The sequence below is a fragment of the Cibotium barometz genome, chromosome 12 (genome assembly GCF_041138505.1).
Source record: "Cibotium barometz isolate CiBa-2024 chromosome 12, ASM4113850v1, whole genome shotgun sequence".
NCBI lineage: Eukaryota > Viridiplantae > Streptophyta > Polypodiopsida > Cyatheales > Cibotiaceae > Cibotium > Cibotium barometz.
The window spans coordinates 26,632,355-26,654,813 of NC_141057.1; positions in this window are offsets into that span (position 1 = coordinate 26,632,355).

Consider the following 22,459-nt stretch of genomic DNA (forward strand, 5'->3'; position numbering starts at 1 on the left):
TGCCTTGCTGGATCTCCCCTTCACTCATGGTGGGGACTTTGATTCCAATTTCAAAGTTAAGAAAGGTGGAAAAAGTCTTGACCTTGGCGATCTACCTGGTTAATAAAATGTTATGGAATTCTATAATTAATGTAGTCATAATGTTGTGTGATCTTAATGTAGGTGTCCTCAAATTGGTTAAGGATGCAATGGCTATAAGAACCAAGGACACACCAAGGAAGAGTGCAAGATGCCCCTTCCTCAGAAATGTGCCATCTATGACATGACAAATCACACCATGGACAAATGCTACTCAACATGAGAAACATAGATTTGAGAGTAGTTGAAAGGAAGCAAAGACGAGCCCCACTACCAAATGTGAATCAACTGGCAATAGCACCTTAGAATGCTCGATAATATAGAAACAGAGAAGGTGGTAGATTTGGACCAAGAGAAGCATGATTAACCTACGATTACTGTAATGCACACATATACAGAAGGGTTGACTATCCAGTTTGGCAAAGACACCAACAAGAGCTTTAAGTCACAAGGTAGAAACAGGGAGATGGAACCCAAGGAGGACAAGCACCTCTATAGTAAACATGGTAAGAGTATAAATTATACCTAGGAGATTACAAGGGGATCCCCCATAAGTGATGGCTATGACTAGATCACAAGGTTGAATTTCAAAAACACCAGAGGACCGTACCACTTGGAGCTAGTTGAGAACAATGTGGAGCAAGACATCTTGGATAAAAGAAGGAAAGAAATAACTCCTCGAAAGATGTGGTAGGGGAACCTCACAATAGTGGTGGAGAGGTGTTGGAGTGCTAGAAAGAGCCTGAAGAAACTCAAAGGGGGATGCTAAATGGACCCATTAAATTGGATATACTAGGACAAAACCAACAAGAAATAAAGAGAAGTAACACCCCAATCATGGAGCAAGTTAGAACCAACAAGTCCTACCAAGAGTAGGAAAGAAATGAGAAGATCCCAGCAAGATATGAGCTATGGGAGGACCTTAGTAAGATGAATTAAACTGCTCCAAGGAGTAGAGGATGATGAAGAGGAGTAGATCTTCAAGGAAAATCTGGATCTATTGTTGTTTGAGGTGGATGTGGAAAGGATCATTCAAAAATATGATCTTGATAATCCAACCAGTGCTATAGGTAGATGAAAGCAAACATGGAGTCAGAAGTTCAAAAAGAGAAGTCCAAAGACCTGCTATCAAAAGAAGAAGAAGCTAGGCTGGCAATCTTGAAAGAAGAAAAAAAGGCAGAAAGCATCACTTGAGAGTTCAGGAGGATGAACTCTCATTGAAATCAATTTGGGTGATGAGGATGAGCCCAAGACTATTAGGGTAAGTGCAAAGCTAGGGCAGGATCTAAAAGATGAATTGGCACAATTGCTCATAACATACAAGGATGTGGTTGCTGTTAAAATTACAGCAATGTGATGAGCTATGGTGGATCAAATGCTAGAATCAATATCATTAACAAAGAGATTAGATGATAATTAAGATGTGATTAGTGAGCAATTAATTAATAGCTTAATGTAGGCATGGATAATCAAAAACCAGCAAATTCTCATTAGGCCAATGCCTCAATTTATAGAGTTTACATCCAAGCATCCAATCCCATTAATTTCTCCTTGATTCACTCTAGCTCTTTTGCTTGATTCTCTCCACCTCTCCCAGAATATCTCCACACCTCCTAAATCTCCTCATGCTACCCTTTATTCTCTCCCAGTAGATTCTTCTCACCTTTTCACAGGTTCTCTCACCTTTTCACAGGTTCTCTCACATTTACAGATTCTCTTTTACAGCCTCTAGCCAAGGGCTTGTTCCCGCACACACCCTATTCACTTGTATATATCAACACCTCCCCTCAAGTGACTACTCCTATCATACATGGACCCTATACCAAGTTTCCCTCTTACACTTGATAGTCCGCGACCAGTGCCTCAAGTCCCTAAACTCATAGTCCTTGACACTCTCTCTCTCTCTATGTGTCCAAGGCTACTATAAGTGCCCATGACCTTGACTAAAGTACTCACACATACATCTACCACATGGCCTATATCATCGGTGGCTCAGAGGTGGTTTTACTCTGTTGGGGCAGGTTACATTGGGTTGTGGGGTTTCTCTCTCTCTCTCTCTCTCTCTCTCTCTCTCTCTCTCTCTCTCTCTCTCTCTCTCTCTCTCTCTCTCAGAAAATATGATCTGAGTCCACTTCCTTAGGAGCCTCCATGAAGTTTGCTGATGTCGTTCCTTCTACACTGGGTTTGCTGTAGAAGTCTCTTGCCATGTGTCCTGGCTTTCCACAGTTTTGGCAAGTGAAGGTCCTTCCTCCTACTGTGCCTCTTCCTCATCCTCGTCCTTGAGAGAATCCTCCTCGGGTGAAGAATGCTTTTTCTTCTCCCGTTGTTGAGTCGAGCCATTTCTTCTCTTTGCCTCTGCTCTCTTGCTCTAGTAGAGCTCCTTCTATCTCGTGTAGCTTCAATTCAGGTACATTCTTTAGTGTTGCTACAATGTTTTCATATTCACCTTTGTCCACACTCTTCACAGAAGCACTGCTAATGCCTCATCATCTTCTACCTTTTTGCCAATAGCTGTCAATTCTTTCTTAATGCTTTTATATCTATTCAAGTGTGTGATTAAAGGTTCACTTTCCTTCATATCCAATTTGTAGAATTGCATTAACAGATTTATCTTTGAATTTTTAGCTTGTGTGCCAAATAATTTATTGAGTTCATCCCATGCATCTTTTGCCCATTGTGTATCCCTGTGATGTGATGAATGATTTCATCATTTAAACTGAGTGCGATAAGCCCCAATGCTTTTTCATTCCTTCTCTTCCACTCATTTTTCCCTCTCACCTCTGGGCATTCATCTCTTCCCTCAACTAGCCCCCACAAATTATTCCTCGAGCAGATACATGGTTTTTATATGCCATGTGAACTCAATCTGGTGTTTAGGAGATGATTACAACAGATTTATCAGCATAAAATCACCAGAAATTACATTAAATCAAGGGTAACCAATTTGTAAGGAATGGTTGGAGTATCAAACCATCTCCGAATTGTAATCTGAAGTTATAGGGATCTGTATCAGATACCTAATGGTTAATTTGAATCCTCAATTATACCAAAAATAGTGATTAGTACTAATTAATCATTGATTAGCAAATTAATCCTTTATTTTGTGTGCAAAAAATAGAGTATGCGGGGAGTCCAGATCTGAGGCCTTAGAGTTCAAATGAGCTTAAATGCTTTCAAGGCCATCAATAGCAATTAGTCTAGTAGAGGATTAAGCTAAGAAACACAAGATTTGACCAAACATTGAATGCTTAATCTCTGTTTTATCAAATTCACCTGCAAATTTGATGAAGAGCTTGGATCTCACTGTAGACTTAATCAAATCAAATTATGACTTCACCAGCTTGTAGAGCACCCTTGAAAACCCTTAGGGCCAAGAGGAATTAGAGCAATTTAATTTGGAGCAGCAGAAATATCAAATTTTGTTCAAAAAGAATGCGCCTGTAGAATCGCGATTTTCCTGAGCTCTAGAAGGCGGTTTGCTGCACCGATTTGCTTGGCTGGAGCACAGATGAGATAGCTATGGATGCCTAGAAGGGCTTGAGCTAATGTTGCTCCTGGAGGGAGATCGAGCCCCTCCACTGGCTGGGGGTACAGTGGGTTAGTTGAAAATAGCTAAAAAAGTGATTATTTCTTAATTATCTACTAATCCTAATTAGTTAGATAATGGGCTTATAAACTTGATGGATTCTAGGCTAGGCTCTAATACCATGTTAAAATTATAGCAATGTGATGAGTTATGGTGGATCAAATGCTAGAATCAACATCATTTAACAAAGAGATTAGACGATAATTAAGATGTGAGTAGCGAGCAATAAACTAATAGCTTAATGTAGGCATGGATAATAAAAAACCAGCAAATTCTCATTAGGCCAATGCCTCAATTTATAGAGTTTACATCTAAGCATCCAATCCCACTGATTTCTCCTCGATTCACTCCACCTCTTTTGCTTGATTCACTCCACCTCTCCCAGAATATCTCCACACCTCCTAAATCTCCTCATGCTACCCTTTATTCTCTCCCAATAGATTCTTCTCACCTTTTCACAGGTTCTCTCACATTTACAGATTCTTTTTTAAAACCTCTAGCCAAGGGCTTGTTCCTACACACACCCTATTCACTTGTATATTTCAACAGTTGCCTGGGACTACATAGATATAAATAAGGGCATTGATCCAAGCTTCTATCAACACAAGATCAACCTCAAGGAAGATACAATCCATTAGACAAAATAGGTACAGAATGAACCCAAACTATGTAAGATAAATAAAGGAAGAAATGGACAAGTTACTCAAGGTAGGGTTCATTTACCCCATTGACAAAGTAGAGTGTGATTGTCACCCATTGTGATAGTACCAAAAAAGAATGGGAAGCTGAGAATCTATATTAATTACAAAAAATTAAATGCAACCACAAATGTAGATCCCTTTCCGCAACCATTTATTATTGACTCACTTCTAAGTGCAGTAGGGCATGAAATGTACTCCTTCTTGGATGGATTTGGTGGTTACCAACATGTCCGGATGGCTTTGAAAGAGATTAGGAAAAGATTTCATTCATCACAAAATAGGGGGCATTTACACCAGAAATGTAATGACCTTTAGCCTCAGGATTGCACTAGCAACTTTCTAACAGATAGTACAAGGAATCTTTGAGACGAATACCTCACCACATTCATGAAGGTGTTTATTGATGATTTCATTGTGTTTGGAAAGAAGTTTGAGCATCTGCATCACCTAATGCTATGTCTAGAAAAGTTTAGAAAAGCAAGGTTAAGTATTAAACTAGAAAAGTGTTCATTTGCCAAATAACTAGTGGGTCCCTACTAGGCCATGTCGTAGTGGATCAAGCCAAGGTGGAGGTAATTATGAAGCTATAAGTGCACCAAGGAACTATCCAAGTTTCTCGAAAAAATCAAGTGGCATAGCAAGTTCCTAAGATTTTTAGCAAATGTTGCAATGCCACTGTATTGAATGCTGGCTAATAGTAAAGAACACTGAGTATAACTAGTCTAGAGAATATTAGCAAGCATTTTTAAAATCTAAAGATGATGGCATCTACACCCATCCTGTAGAAACCCAACTTTGAACCAATCTTTCATGTATTTGTGGATGCATCAGATGTGGTCATTCGGAGTGCATTGATGCAGGAAGCATAAAAGGGTGGTTCCAGCCCAGTGTATTATGCAAGCAAAACACTTGCAAAGATAGAAAGAAACTACTCCACCATAGAGCATAGTAACCAGAAACGGCGTTTCCGCCCTCTGGAAACGGTTCAGCTGTTTCCGGAAACGGCAGACCGGCGGAAACGCCGTTTCCATACATTTTTTTTGGCAGGTTAAACGGGGGGGAGGGTGCGTGCGATTTTTTCATTTCGCTCCTCCTTTCCTGCGATTCTGCGAACGCTGTGCCTATCACCCATTGCCACACAAGGGCCCAAGGCTCAAGGCCAAGGCCCTAAGGCTCAAGCCTTTGCCCCCACAAGGCCCCAAGCCTGTACTCTGCAGCAGCCTGCTCTCCAGTCTCCATTCTTCAAGGCTTCAAGGCTCAAGCCCAAGCCTCCAAGGGGAAGTGTTCTCAAGGGCAAGTGCTTTCAAGTCTCACTATGCATGTTTTTTGCATCTCTTGACATAAGTTTATTTAATAGGATGTCTCTATGCATGTTTTTTTCATGTCTAAAATAAATTCAAAAGAAACTCCGTTTCTTGCCATTTCCGACCTCGCGGAAACTCGGAAACACCGTTTCCAACCCGGTCCGAACCGACCGTTTCTGCCGGTCCAGGTTACTATGCCACAGAGAAAGAAGCATTGGGGATGATCTACACCATTAAGAAGTTCATGCACTACTTATTGGAAAATCCGTTTGAATTTCATGTGGATCATAAGGCATTGTTATACCTGGTGAAGAACAAGCCAAATCTAGTAGGTAAATTGGCAAGTTGGATGCTATTATTGCAAGAATTCTCCTTCATCATCAAGAATATGCCAGGGAAGGAACATGATGTGGTAGATTTCCTATCCAAGCTAGAATCTAGTGAAGCCCATGTGGGAGTAGAAGATGATTCCCTAGATACACACCTATTCTTGGTATATCAAGAATCTAGTGAAGCCCATGTGGGAGTAGAAGATGATTCCCTGGATACTATTCTTGGATACACACCTATTCTTGGATACACACCTATTCTTGGTATATCAAGCCAAGAGCAACTGGCATGATGAGATGCTACGATTCCTGATAGTTTATCTCTCTTTTTTGAAAAATATGTATAAAGATCACATGCAAAAGCTAGTTTTGAGGAGAAAATAGCCAGCCTTTTCAAGTGGGTTTACATGCCTATAGTGGCCTAGTTTGCCTTTAAGGCAAAGACTGAATGAATAGGTTTTAGTGGGATCATTAATCCTTCCCATGATATCCCAAACTTGATCAAACTTCTCTAGATACTGAAAGGGATCTCTAATTCCATCAAATTTCTTTATCATCCTTGAGATGTGAATTGGTTTTGTTTTTCCCAAGTCTGATCCTCTAAGTACTATGTTTGTGGCCCCCTTACCATTTTAAATGCCATCCTAAGTATGTCTTTGCATATTCACGTGGCAATGAAACGTAAGGGAGTGGTTGTGTAATCCCTCTATTTCAAGGTTTGGAATTCTTGTCCCATGGGGTTGGCTTGGCGATTTTCAATGCTAGTTACCCTATGTTGGTTTGGCTTTGTAGTTACAGGCTCACTACAATTGAAGACATGTTACATGAAAGCTCTTGTGGATCTTGTGGGTTTGAGGTAGTCCCAACAATTGTTCTCTCTTTACGCTTCCCTGTGTTCCTTATTCCTTGTCCAAACGGAGTTCTAGAACTTAGTTTTATAGTGAAGAAGCTTCTATAATGGGCTCTTGTAGAAGGTGGGACTCTTGCTTGCATTGATGTTGGGTGTTTTATTGAATTCCATCCCTAATGGTACAGCAAAAAAGACATGTCTCGATTTCTCTAAATTGTGATTGTTTAGGTTGCTTGGCTGTTGTCACCAACTTGGGACAAACCCAGCGTAGGATTGGTACCAAATGTTAAAACCTGGTAACATTGATGTTTGAGCACTACTTAAGGGAGTGACCCTTGAGGTTTCTGTTCCTGTCCCACTCCTTCACTAGAGCTTTGCCCAAATATGGGGGGTGTAATACTCTTTTTTCACAAAGTTGATGGTATTGCAAGTTAGTGAATTTGGGCTTGAAGGACCATGATTGATCCTATTTCTAGAGGTTACGGTGTTCCTCCACTCACATTTACATTTAATGGCTTATTTCTCCTTGCTTGAGGTAGATCCAAAGGAGAGTTACCTTCTTAATACAGGAGCACTCTACTAAGTGCTTGTAGTTTGCTAGAATTGTGAATGGGTGGGTTTGAGGAAGTGTGTAGTTTGATGTATTATAATCAATTGTTTAATCATTTTCAATAACTAGTTTAGATCATGTTTGCATCAAAGGGTTTCAGTTTGATGAACGATCTCTAGTGCTTCCTAAAGTAGGGTTTGAAACTAATATTAGACCCATCTATTCTACCCAAGCTACAAATTCTTTTTTTTTGGTTTTGGTTTTTTTATTTTTTGAACCTTTTTTTAGCTTAGTCTCTAGGTTCAAGCTTGTAGACTCAATCTCTAGGTTCATGTATGTGGGCTTGTGCCTCTAGGACTCACGCCTTTTTTGTATGAAATAAGCTCATGCATGTCTGGTGATCTAGACTCATGTCATGCCTCATGGGCTCATGTCTTTAAGCTCACATCTCCAGACACACCTCTAGACTCATATCTCCAGACACACCTCTAGACTCATATCTCTAGGCTTATGAATGTAGACTTACACCTATAAACTCGCATTTATAAGCTCATAGATTTGATTTTTATAAAATAGACCTACCTGGGCATGACCTTTTATGAAATAGGCCTATGATAGTGTTGGTGTGCAATTATTGGACAATAATATACTTACAATCCCAATATTGGAAAGGAAAATAATTTTCTTTGGAAATTATAGTTGTTATAGATTGTATGATAGGAAAATCCTTAAAGAATACGAGTAGGTATGTCCTTACAAGTCTTCAATATTAGGTAGCTTTAATTGGTCACTACAAGTCTTTAAGATAGTTTTAATTAGTTAGTACATATCCTTATAAGTCTTCAAGATAGTTTTCATTGGTTGGTACATATCCTTATAATTCTTCAAGGTACTTTTGATTGTTTGATACAATGTTAGGTATACCTACCTCTAGACTCATGTTCAAGTCAAGAGCTTACCTTAGCCTTGTTGAATCATATATTATTGGGCTTGTCTTAGAGCCACTCGATTGTAACTTCCTAATGTGGGTGCACGAGCTCATCTGCATTGCTTCCTCACTCTATTGTCACAATAAAGAGAAAGAAAACATCACACACAAACACACAAGAGGGAGCAATACACAAGACAGAGATGGAAGGATGATTTTTTTCTATCTTCTTCTCTTCTCTACAACCATACAATTAAAAAGGCAAGAGTACATACTATATGGGAAAGTACTCTCCTACAATAACATACAATTGTTGGTCCATAGTGTGAACTCGACTACATGAGTTGGCGCTATAACTATGCCATAACTCTAGTACTCCAAAGTGGCTATCACATAGCTTGTCATCTGCTGGCAGTAGCATATCAACTATAATCTCACCAACCATGCTAGTGGCATAACTGCGGAAGCTATCACCTAGGGAGGTCACCAATGTTCGCACCACTAGTTGAGCTTGATATCTCAACACTCCCCCTCGAGCTCAACTCCACACACTGCACTCCAAGTAAGCTCCTAAACCTATGGAGCTTCTTTGTGTCCAATGCCTTCATGAAGATGTCAACCACCTGATCCTCTGTGTGCTGACATATACTAGATCTACATCACCTGCTAGAACCTTCTCCCTCACAAAGTGATAATGCACCTCAATGTGTTTCATTCTAGCATGCTATATTGGGTTACTGGCCAACTGTATGTTGTCACAAAATGACATGCCCATGGCTCACCCATATCACCAAGTAGATTCTGAAACTAAGCTACCTCACAATACGCTTGTACTCTACCTCTGTACTTGACAAAGTACTATCGGTTGTTTCTTACTACTCCAACTCATAGTAGCACTCCCAAACGAAAACATAAAGCCACTGGTAGATCTCTTATCTGTGAGAGTACTAACCTAATCAACATCTGTGTACCCATGTAGTTGTATCTTTGTACTAGCCTCATAGAAAAGTCTATAATCAATTGTGGACTTTATATACCCGAGAATCCATCTAGCCACATCCAATTGTGGCTTCCTAGGGGCCTACATAAACTTACAAGTTCAACAGCATAGTTCAAGTCTAGCCTAGTAATGGTCATGTAGATTAAGCTACCCACTATGTGCTTGTACATAGTGGGTCCTCCAAAAGCTCTCCTATATATGTGGAAAGCTTTGTGTTCTTCTCCAATGGCACTGAAATAGGCTTATAGCCTATCATACCATACTTGGACAACATGTCCAAGCCAACTACCTATGTAATAACAAAATGCCATGAGATGATCTCACTACCTCTATACCCAAGAAATACTGCAGCTTACCCAAGCCCTTCATCTCAAAATTTTACTTCAAAAGCCTCCTGAAATCATGTATATCAGCATCACTATCACCGGTGATAATCAAGGCATCCACATAAATGGCTAATAGCATGATCCCTCTGTCTTTCTTTGTCACATAAAGTGAAAAATTTACATTGGATATATGAAATCCAATGCTAACAAGATACTCTCGGATCTTGTTTGACCATGCTCTGGGTGCCTATTTCAAGCCATATAGGGCTTTGCATAACGTGCACACAAAATCTGGGCGTGCATCACTCTCGTAACTTGGTGGTTGCATCATATATACTTTTGCCTTGCAAAATCACCATGTAAGAATACATTCTTTACATCCATTTGATATAAAGACCATGCAAGAATACATTCTTTACATCTATTTGATATAAAGACCATGCAAGAATACATTCTTTACATATCCATTTGATATAAAGACCAACCCTTTGCTGTAACCATAGTAATGACAGCTCTCATAGTTTTCAATGTTAATCAAGATTAATCCTCCACAATGATAGGGGTTAGTGATGAGAAAACTCACTTTTTTGGGACAACCAAACTGCACTGTATTGGATGATGAAATTGATGGGCTTCCACAAACAATTAGGCCAAGGGGTTAAACCACATGCTTTAGCAATGTAATAAGAAGGGTTCTAAACTTTAAACCTCTGCAGCTCTTTGAGAGGTACACAGAGCCGGCTCGGCTTCTCCCATCTTTTAATCGCAAACCTGAGCCCACCATTGGATTTGCAGCCGAAAAGCCCTAGGGGTGTGAGTAATTAGCCAATGTTGCTCGCACAATGATGAATTTTAATTTTTTCCCAAAAATTAGGGTGATGGCTAATTGTCTCTTTCTTGCCTGCACGCATCATTGTAGCGATTAATGCTGGCCACCTCTTCACCTCTGAGCTAGGAAGAGCCTTGAAGAAGAGTCTTGATGTTTGGTTTAGTGGTGGTGAGTGAGGAATCTACACTCCACTAGCAAGTGGCTGTGGAGAAGACAACCATAGTAAGGTAGCCATGGCTAAATGATTTGATAGTAACTACACGCTTAGGAGGATAACCTAGCTATGATACCATGTTGGAATTAGGGTGGCTTGAGTGATATTATGATGAAACTCATTGTATTAGCATAGAAAAAACAAGGTCTGTGAGAGAGATTAATGCTGATCACATAATTAACTAAATGAGTAGCAAAATGACACAAGAGGATAATGGAAGTTGTGTACCCATGCATTAGTTGAGATCCTCTTAAATAGATTGGAGTATAAGAGATTAGGGAGTGATTAATCCCCAAGAACAACCCTAATAAGTTCTTGATGAAGAGAGCACCCAAAATACTAGATTTGAGTACAAAGAAGGTGTCAGAAGAAGATAGCTCCACTGAAATTATACTTGCAAACATGTGTTGGAGCTTAGCTGATGTTTGAGATGCAAGAGATGAAAGTTTCAGATTTCAGGATGAAAGGTTAGTTGCTTCTTATCTACACATTGACTAAATTAACTTGAGTTGTTGTATCATATTTCTATATTAATTTTGTATAATTGGCTTTATATGTAAGATTCCTCCCCCAACCCCCTTTTTGATGTCTAGTATCTTCCCCCGTAATCAATCCCTCTTCAGAAATATAAAGACCTTGTTTCTAACTGTTTTAACCTAGAGAGAGAAAATATTCTAGAGAGAGAATATTCAGATTATGAATATTTTTGGATAGAAAAATAACTCATCTTATTAAAATAAATTCCCCTGAAACAGAAATTCAAAAAGAAATTTCCAATGTGCAATTGGAATTAATTGGAAATAGGTATAAAGAACCTTAGTCTAAGGGCCTAGATTTTCAGAAATCTTTAGACTATGGTCCAATTAAGGTTTCTATGGGCCAATAGCATCAATCCATGTGTAGGGAGGAGATAAATCCAAATTGTAAAAGAAGATACCCAAAAATGAGTAAATGCTCACATAAGATGAAGAGTTGAAAATGTACAAGGTTTATTAGTAAATAAACTCATATGTAAGGAAGAGGAGTTCTTTAAAGGAGGTGCATATTTCACATAAGATGAAGAGTTGAAAATGTACAAGGTTTATTAGTAAATAAACACATATGTAAGGAAGGGGAGTTCTTTAAAGGAGGTGCATATTTCACATAAGATGAAGAGTTGAAAATGTACAAGGCTTATTAGTAAAAAAACTATGACACATATGTAAGGAAGAGGAGTTCTTTAAAGGAGGTGCATATTTCACATAAGATGAAGAGTTGAAAATGTACAAGTTTATTAGTAAAAAACTATGAGCAATACAATTTTGACACATATGTAAGGAAGGGGAATTCTTTAAAGGAGGTGCATATTTCACATGCTTGAATGAGTTTTAAACTCATAAAAAAATTGAGATATTTCATCTCTCCTCTCTCCTCATTCAAGTCTAGTTCCAGAAAGTTAGCTTAACTGACCTAAAAATGGTCAAAAAGTGACCAAACTGACTTAGAAAATTCTAGAATCAGTTTGTTTGGTTAGGAGCTCAAATTTTCCTATAAATAGAAGCCTCCCCTTGTTGAAAAAAAGATAGTCTCTTATGCTTTGTTACTCTACTCTACCTAAGCCAAATTAGATAGAGTCTTATGCCTTGTTACTCTACTCCACCTAAGCCAAATTAGATAGAGTCTTATGCTTTGTTACTCTACTCCACCTAAGCTAAAATATATAGTGTCTTATGCCTTGTTACTCTACTCTACCTAAGCCAAGAACTGTGAATTCTTTAATAATTCACTAGTTTTTGATACCTCTCTCTTTCTTCAATCTCCATTGGTGGCTCCATCAACATACTAAACCAATTGATTGGTTGGGGGCCTCTACCGTGAATAAAGAATCAAGCAAATCATAAGGTAAGTATATTGAATTTCGATCTTTTCTATGATTTCTTAATGATTCTCTCTTCTCAACCCCTCTCAAGCTTGAGAAGTTTAATTGGTATGGTTTTTTTTTAAATGCTAATGAAGTTAATTGGTGAATAGTAGTGAAGAGTTACATAATTTAATAAATGTTATAGAAGTTAATTTCCACTTATATTTAAATTCTAATGGTTTTTATAATTTCTCTCTCTCACTCAAGAAATGGTCATACTCATGACCCATTCTCAATCCAAATGAAGCTTTTCATAAAGCTTTTCCTTAATCCAAGATTAAGCTATTCTTGAGGCCAAATTAATGGCTTTTTGCTATGCTTTTAGTTTATGCACATTGATGATTCAATCCATTATGGATTGATGACCCAATTAGAGACCATTCTAATTGTTTTCTTAATGATCCAATTAGAGACCATTATGGATTGATGATCCAATTAGAGACCATTCTAATTGTTTTCTTAATGATCCAATTAGAGACCATTATGGATTGATGATCCAATTAGAGACCATTCTAATTGTTTTCTTAATGATCCAATTAGAGACCATTATGGATTGATGATCCAATTAGAGACCATTCTAATTGTTTTCTTAATGATCCAATTAGAGACCATTATGGATTGATGATCCAATTAGAGACCATTCTAATTGTTTTCTTAATGATCCAATTAGAGACCATTATGGATTGATGATCCAATTAGAGACCATTCTAATTATTTCTTTAATAAAGAGCTTTATCCCTTAGAAAAAAATTGAGATTTATCAGTCATAGTAGCGGAGCTATGGCAAAATTTTTATAGAAATTACGCATAAAATAAATTCATTCAAAGCATAAAAAGAGGACTTTCTACCATATTCTAGGATCTATCATCCTAGATTAATTAAAAGAATTTTATCATGCATGGAGATGTGGATGTTTGCATGTAGATGTAGATGTATAGATGTAGATGTGGATATGGAGGTGGATGGATGCATGTAGATGTAGATGTATAGATGTAGATGTGAATGGAGATGTGGATGTATGCATGTAGATGTAGATGTATAGATGTGGATGTGGATGTATACATGTAGATGTAGATGTATAGATACGGATGTGGATGTGGAGGTGGATGTATACATGTAGATGTAGATGTATAGATGTAGATGTGGATGTGGAGATAGATGGATGCATGTAGATGTAGATGTATAGATGTAGATGTGAATGGAGATGTGGATGTATGCATGTAGATGTAGGTGTATAGATGTAGATGAGGATGTAGAGGTGGATGTATGCATGTAGACGTAGAGGTATAGATGTAGATGTGAATGTGGAGGTGGATGTATGCATATAGATGTAGATGTATGGAGGTGAATGTGAATGTGGATGTAGATGTATGCATAGAGATGTAGATGTATGCATGTAGATGTGAATGTACGCATATAGATGTAGATGTATGGATGTGAATATACGATTGTGAGGTGAGGGAATCTGAAGTGATGAGATGGAAATGATGTGATGGGATGAGTATACATATAAATGGAATATGGAATAAGTAATGTAGATTGATGAGGGATAATGTGGAAAAATGAAAGTTAAAATAGAAATTGTATTGTAAACTGTTTGTAAATGCTGTTTGTAAATGATTGTTTTATGTCAAGAATGCTGGGGGGAGCATTTTGACCGTCTTGTCGTGATGGTAAAGTTGCAACTGCTGACGGGGAGTCAATGAAGGACGTCTCGCGTAGCAAGGTCGGCCGAGGTCTTGACCAGCCTCGGTGCGATTAAAATGGTGAGCTTCCGGTACGGTGGATGAGGGGCCAAGGAAGCGGCCTATGCGTGAAGCGCTAGGTTACCTGCGAAGGATCCTAGAGGGTGCTGACCATACGGTGCTCGGGCTCTGGGTCGCCTAGGATACCCACGCGTGCGTCGAGGAAGATATTGGAACAGAGTTGGAGTTGTTTTCTGAATCGGGCATGGATCTGGTTGATTGACCTTGCTGGTCTTCAATGGATGAGTCCATGGCCCCTTATATGGATCTGTTGGTTGATCTTGCTGATCTTCAACGAGAGTCCATCTTGATAAGTGATTATATTGCCAAGTATTAAAGGCTAGGAACTATTGAAACGGCCCCTGAGCGTTCTAGTTGCCAATGATGCCATATATACTCTGATGAAGGAATGATGGAAAATTATTAAAGGCTAGGAACTATCGAAACGGCCCCTGAGCGTTCTAGTTGCCAATGATGCCATATATACTCTGATGAAGGAATGATGGAAAATTATTAAAGGCTAGGAACTATCGAAACGGCCCCTGAGCGTTCTAGTTGCCAATGATGCCATATATACTCTGATGAAGGAATGATGAAAAATTAAGAATCAATGGGATAAATTGGAAGATTGTGATCAGTGATACTATGGTTTTATTAAAGGATTGTTTTAAACTGGTTGAATCTGATTGAAAAAGGCAATTTCATATTGGGTGTGTGAGTGGTGTGACTAGTTTTATTTTGCATGAACCTCCGGCTAGGGGGCCTTGGAACTCTTTTCCCTGGTACCCGGGACAAAACCTAACCAATTTTTTAATTGGATCCCATCACTACAGTGGTTGGGCGGTTGGCTAACCCATGGGATCGGATGGGGTTAGGCTGGACTGATGGATCCGTAAACCGAGACTCAAACTTTTGTTTTTACGATAGAAAAAATAAAATAAAATAAATCCCGGACAGTAACTGTTCTATGGATAGGAATCAACGGCTGTGCCTCTTGAATGGGGAAAAAAGCGTTGATCCCAATGATCCAAGTGCAAGTTTCTTCCTTGAACTGACTAAGTATCTTATAGATGTAATTGGATCATCTCGATCAGAAATGATCTTGACTACGTTAGAGTAAAAAGTTATCCTGGTGGAATCGCCCGTGCTTCCGGTTAAGAAAGTTTTTCCGGGTTTGGTTTTGGAACAACCGACGGATTAGTCTCTTATCCGGATATCCGTGGGCGAGGCCCCGAGTGTGGGACCCCTGTCTCACGCGAGAAGCGCTACTTCCGCTGCCAGTACCCCGAATCCGTTGCTCGGTGGGAACAGGGATCTTACAGTTGGTATCAGAGCATTTGGTTAATAAAGATCAACTGAGAAGACAAATATGTCAAAAATTTATCAAGAAACACAAAAAGGTTATAATTGTGTGATATAATTCATACAATTTGATATTCAAACTAAAATTCATAATTTGGTAATTGGTTCTCCAGATAGAAGTACCGCGATTATATAGAATCCCTGACTTGCTTGAGGCGTAGACATGATATTATTTACCTTATAATTCCAAGAGCCGTGACTACGCGTATATACCGAGAGTATACTGCAGCTCTTTACTGACAGTATATACGAGTAAATCTAAGACTTGAAATTATAAGCGTTAATGCTATCTAGATGATGATTTCGAATGTGATTGATATGATTTTTAATTCTGTTTGAGAATGAATGAATTGATTTGGATTCTGATTGAAAATGCTGATTGAAAAATGTTGATTTTTAAAAAATTAGTTGAAATATAATGAAACCACAAAGAGGGGGAATGGGACGAGTCCTTGTGATGATATTCATAACTAGAATGATGATAACGAATTCAGCAAATCACTATGAGATTAGTGGGTTGTGCTGTCAGATTGCTACTGTTAATACTTGACCGGTAGATCAAGTTAAGGGATGTCAAATTGAGAACTTGCTTAACTGAAATTTCCGTGGAGGAATGTTCCGAAGGAAACTTTTCGGTCTAATGGACCTTATCATGTTAAAGATATGAATGATATGATCTGAATGAATTGTTATTTAATGATGAGTTCTATATAAGGGATAATTATCCCAGTGTTCTGTTGGGTTGACCAGAATATAAGGGACCCCAGAATAAAATTGGATCTTAAGAATAAGAGCTGTCCTCTACCTTGCGAGATGAGGACATCTCGCACTTTTTAAGTGGGGTAGGATGTAAGATTCCTCCCCAGCCTTCGAGGTATATAGGAGTAAGAATCTCCCTTTCGGATCTTATAATTATTCCCTCTCTAAAATAAAAGAAAGTTTCTGTTTAAAAAAGGAATACCCTTTTCCTAAAATACTTCTCAGGAGTCACGCCTATTTTAAGGATTTAGAACAATGAGTTTAGAAGTGAGAATCGGTGTTTTGGATACCAAGGTTTTGATTTTCATTCGAGTACGGCCCAAAAGAAGTTCTTTATCTCTTGGGGAGTATAAGAAGTTATCCCCCAGATATTGTGACCCTTATACCTGAATTTAATGAAAGTAGGTGACTTAACCTACAAGCTTCTTTTATCTCCTCATCTCAAAATTCTTAATGCCTTCTATAGAAAAATATGTCAAACACAAATCATGGAAAGACGGTAAAACTTCAGTGGCAAGTTACCGTTGGCTTCTAGGTTACGCTAGCTCCTTCCTCCTTTATATAAGTCGTAACTTTTACTTGTCGCTCACAGTAATCTTACTCCCATCAATCTCCTTTCTTTCTTAATCTCCTTCATGGCTTGGCAACAAGAATTAGTTTTATCCATAATGATTCCTCACCTTCAAGACGCAAGTGAGTCTGTGAAGAAGGATTTTATAGAACAGTATGAGCGCTCACTTTTTCCTCACCTAGGAACTTCTGTAGCGCAGACCAAATGGCGGACCTATCAAAACATAACTAGGATAACACCCTGGGGTCAGCAGCACTTTCGTAACAATGTCCGCTTGGCCATGGTTATTGAAGCTTTGGGTCTAGGTCCCCGATACTACTGTGTCATGAGATCAAGGCATCTTGGGTTTTCTGAGCGGGTCTTCTTACTGGCATGTTTTCTTCCTCATGAGAAGATATGCCTTTACCCCGTTTTTGGCTTGCCTCTCAGAGGTCCTTTTGTTAGATCACCTCATACCACTGAGATAGGTGCGGCAATAACCAGCAGAATCATTCCCATAGATGAGTTACCCTATACTTGTGCAGCTTGTGAGGACTGCTTTTGTGACCATATGATGGATGGGCTTATGGAAGTGTAAAGAGTTCTTCTATCTTTACTGTATAAGTCCCGTGAATGAGTAAAGTTTAAATCTTGTTCTTATTTTGAATCTTGCTCTCTTTAAGACTTTTCTTGGTGGTTAATCTTGATTAAAAATTTTCTCTAAGTCTCATATTCATGCATCTTGCGAAATTATCCCAAGTTGCGAGATGAGGACATCTCGCGTTTTTTAAGTGGGGTAGAATGTAAGATTCCTCCCCCAACCCCCTTTTTGATGTCTAGTATCTTCCCCCGTAATCAATCCCTCTTCAGAAATATAAAGACCTTGTTTCTAACTGTTTTAACCTAGAGAGAGAAAATATTCTAGAGAGAGAATATTCAGATTATGAATATTTTTGGATAGAAAAATAACTCATCTTATTAAAATAAATTCCCCTGAAACAGAAATTCAAAAAGAAATTTCCAATGTGCAATTGGAATTAATTGGAAATAGGTATAAAGAACCTTAGTCTAAGGGCCTAGATTTTCAGAAATCTTTAGACTATGGTCCAATTAAGGTTTCTATGGGCCAATAGCATCAATCCATGTGTAGGGAGGAGATAAATCCAAATTGTAAAAGAAGATACCCAAAAATGAGTAAATGCTCACATAAGATGAAGAGTTGAAAATGTACAAGGTTTATTAGTAAATAAACTCATATGTAAGGAAGAGGAGTTCTTTAAAGGAGGTGCATATTTCACATAAGATGAAGAGTTGAAAATGTACAAGGTTTATTAGTAAATAAACACATATGTAAGGAAGGGGAGTTCTTTAAAGGAGGTGCATATTTCACATAAGATGAAGAGTTGAAAATGTACAAGGCTTATTAGTAAAAAAACTATGACACATATGTAAGGAAGAGGAGTTCTTTAAAGGAGGTGCATATTTCACATAAGATGAAGAGTTGAAAATGTACAAGTTTATTAGTAAAAAACTATGAGCAATACAATTTTGACACATATGTAAGGAAGGGGAATTCTTTAAAGGAGGTGCATATTTCACATGCTTGAATGAGTTTTAAACTCATAAAAAAATTGAGATATTTCATCTCTCCTCTCTCCTCATTCAAGTCTAGTTCCAGAAAGTTAGCTTAACTGACCTAAAAATGGTCAAAAAGTGACCAAACTGACTTAGAAAATTCTAGAATCAGTTTGTTTGGTTAGGAGCTCAAATTTTCCTATAAATAGAAGCCTCCCCTTGTTGAAAAAAAGATAGTCTCTTATGCTTTGTTACTCTACTCTACCTAAGCCAAATTAGATAGAGTCTTATGCCTTGTTACTCTACTCCACCTAAGCCAAATTAGATAGAGTCTTATGCTTTGTTACTCTACTCCACCTAAGCTAAAATATATAGTGTCTTATGCCTTGTTACTCTACTCTACCTAAGCCAAGAACTGTGAATTCTTTAATAATTCACTAGTTTTTGATACCTCTCTCTTTCTTCAATCTCCATTGGTGGCTCCATCAACATACTAAACCAATTGATTGGTTGGGGGCCTCTACCGTGAATAAAGAATCAAGCAAATCATAAGGTAAGTATATTGAATTTCGATCTTTTCTATGATTTCTCAATGATTCTCTCTTCTCAACCCCTCTCAAGCTTGAGAAGTTTAATTGGTATGGTTTTTTTTTAAATGCTAATGAAGTTAATTGGTGAATAGTAGTGAAGAGTTACATAATTTAATAAATGTTATAGAAGTTAATTTCCACTTATATTTAAATTCTAATGGTTTTTATAATTTCTCTCTCTCACTCAAGAAATGGTCATACTCATGACCCATTCTCAATCCAAATGAAGCTTTTCATAAAGCTTTTCCTTAATCCAAGATTAAGCTATTCTTGAGGCCAAATTAATGGCTTTTTGCTATGCTTTTAGTTTATGCACATTGATGATTCAATCCATTATGGATTGATGACCCAATTAGAGACCATTCTAATTGTTTTCTTAATGATCCAATTAGAGACCATTATGGATTGATGATCCAATTAGAGACCATTCTAATTGTTTTCTTAATGATCCAATTAGAGACCATTATGGATTGATGATCCAATTAGAGACCATTCTAATTGTTTTCTTAATGATCCAATTAGAGACCATTATGGATTGATGATCCAATTAGAGACCATTCTAATTGTTTTCTTAATGATCCAATTAGAGACCATTATGGATTGATGATCCAATTAGAGACCATTCTAATTGTTTTCTTAATGATCCAATTAGAGACCATTATGGATTGATGATCCAATTAGAGACCATTCTAATTATTTCTTTAATAAAGAGCTTTATCCCTTAGAAAAAAATTGAGATTTATCAGTCATAGTAGCGGAGCTATGGCAAAATTTTTATAGAAATTACGCATAAAATAAATTCATTCAAAGCATAAAAAGAGGACTTTCTACCATATTCTAGGATCTATCATCCTAGATTAATTAAAAGAATTTTATCATGCATGGAGATGTGGATGTTTGCATGTAGATGTAGATGTATAGATGTAGATGTGGATATGGAGGTGGATGGATGCATGTAGATGTAGATGTATAGATGTAGATGTGAATGGAGATGTGGATGTATGCATGTAGATGTAGATGTATAGATGTGGATGTGGATGTATACATGTAGATGTAGATGTATAGATACGGATGTGGATGTGGAGGTGGATGTATACATGTAGATGTAGATGTATAGATGTAGATGTGGATGTGGAGATAGATGGATGCATGTAGATGTAGATGTATAGATGTAGATGTGAATGGAGATGTGGATGTATGCATGTAGATGTAGGTGTATAGATGTAGATGAGGATGTAGAGGTGGATGTATGCATGTAGACGTAGAGGTATAGATGTAGATGTGAATGTGGAGGTGGATGTATGCATATAGATGTAGATGTATGGAGGTGAATGTGAATGTGGATGTAGATGTATGCATAGAGATGTAGATGTATGCATGTAGATGTGAATGTACGCATATAGATGTAGATGTATGGATGTGAATATACGATTGTGAGGTGAGGGAATCTGAAGTGATGAGATGGAAATGATGTGATGGGATGAGTATACATATAAATGGAATATGGAATAAGTAATGTAGATTGATGAGGGATAATGTGGAAAAATGAAAGTTAAAATAGAAATTGTATTGTAAACTGTTTGTAAATGCTGTTTGTAAATGATTGTTTTATGTCAAGAATGCTGGGGGGAGCATTTTGACCGTCTTGTCGTGATGGTAAAGTTGCAACTGCTGACGGGGAGTCAATGAAGGACGTCTCGCGTAGCAAGGTCGGCCGAGGTCTTGACCAGCCTCGGTGCGATTAAAATGGTGAGCTTCCGGTACGGTGGATGAGGGGCCAAGGAAGCGGCCTATGCGTGAAGCGCTAGGTTACCTGCGAAGGATCCTAGAGGGTGCTGACCATACGGTGCTCGGGCTCTGGGTCGCCTAGGATACCCACGCGTGCGTCGAGGAAGATATTGGAACAGAGTTGGAGTTGTTTTCTGAATCGGGCATGGATCTGGTTGATTGACCTTGCTGGTCTTCAATGGATGAGTCCATGGCCCCTTATATGGATCTGTTGGTTGATCTTGCTGATCTTCAACGAGAGTCCATCTTGATAAGTGATTATATTGCCAAGTATTAAAGGCTAGGAACTATTGAAACGGCCCCTGAGCGTTCTAGTTGCCAATGATGCCATATATACTCTGATGAAGGAATGATGGAAAATTATTAAAGGCTAGGAACTATCGAAACGGCCCCTGAGCGTTCTAGTTGCCAATGATGCCATATATACTCTGATGAAGGAATGATGGAAAATTATTAAAGGCTAGGAACTATCAAAACGGCCCCTGAGCGTTCTAGTTGCCAATGATGCCATATATACTCTGATGAAGGAATGATGAAAAATTAAGAATCAATGGGATAAATTGGAAGATTGTGATCAGTGATACTATGGTTTTATTAAAGGATTGTTTTAAACTGGTTGAATCTGATTGAAAAAGGCAATTTCATATTGGGTGTGTGAGTGGTGTGACTAGTTTTATTTTGCATGAACCTCCGGCTAGGGGGCCTTGGAACTCTTTTCCCTGGTACCCGGGACAAAACCTAACCAATTTTTTAATTGGATCCCATCACTACAGTGGTTGGGCGGTTGGCTAACCCATGGGATCGGATGGGGTTAGGCTGGACTGATGGATCCGTAAACCGAGACTCAAACTTTTGTTTTTACGATAGAAAAAATAAAATAAAATAAATCCCGGACAGTAACTGTTCTATGGATAGGAATCAACGGCTGTGCCTCTTGAATGGGGAAAAAAGCGTTGATCCCAATGATCCAAGTGCAAGTTTCTTCCTTGAACTGACTAAGTATCTTATAGATGTAATTGGATCATCTCGATCAGAAATGATCTTGACTACGTTAGAGTAAAAAGTTATCCTGGTGGAATCGCCCGTGCTTCCGGTTAAGAAAGTTTTTCCGGGTTTGGTTTTGGAACAACCGACGGATTAGTCTCTTATCCGGATATCCGTGGGCGAGGCCCCGAGTGTGGGACCCCTGTCTCACGCGAGAAGCGCTACTTCCGCTGCCAGTACCCCGAATCCGTTGCTCGGTGGGAACAGGGATCTTACATTATAGATTGGAAGACGTGACGTATGTAGAAGTCTATTTTAACATGGATAGAAGATCGTGTTAAATTACTTAAAAGAGAAGGTATGTAGGAGAACTTAGAGACCACCTCACATACCAGGAGCCTTGGTCTTTGTAGAAGTGGAAATGTGTACACCATTGAAAAAAAATTTACATTGAAAAGAGGGACTTTGAGATTGAAGAGAACGACAAAAAAGCACAAACTCATGAATGTC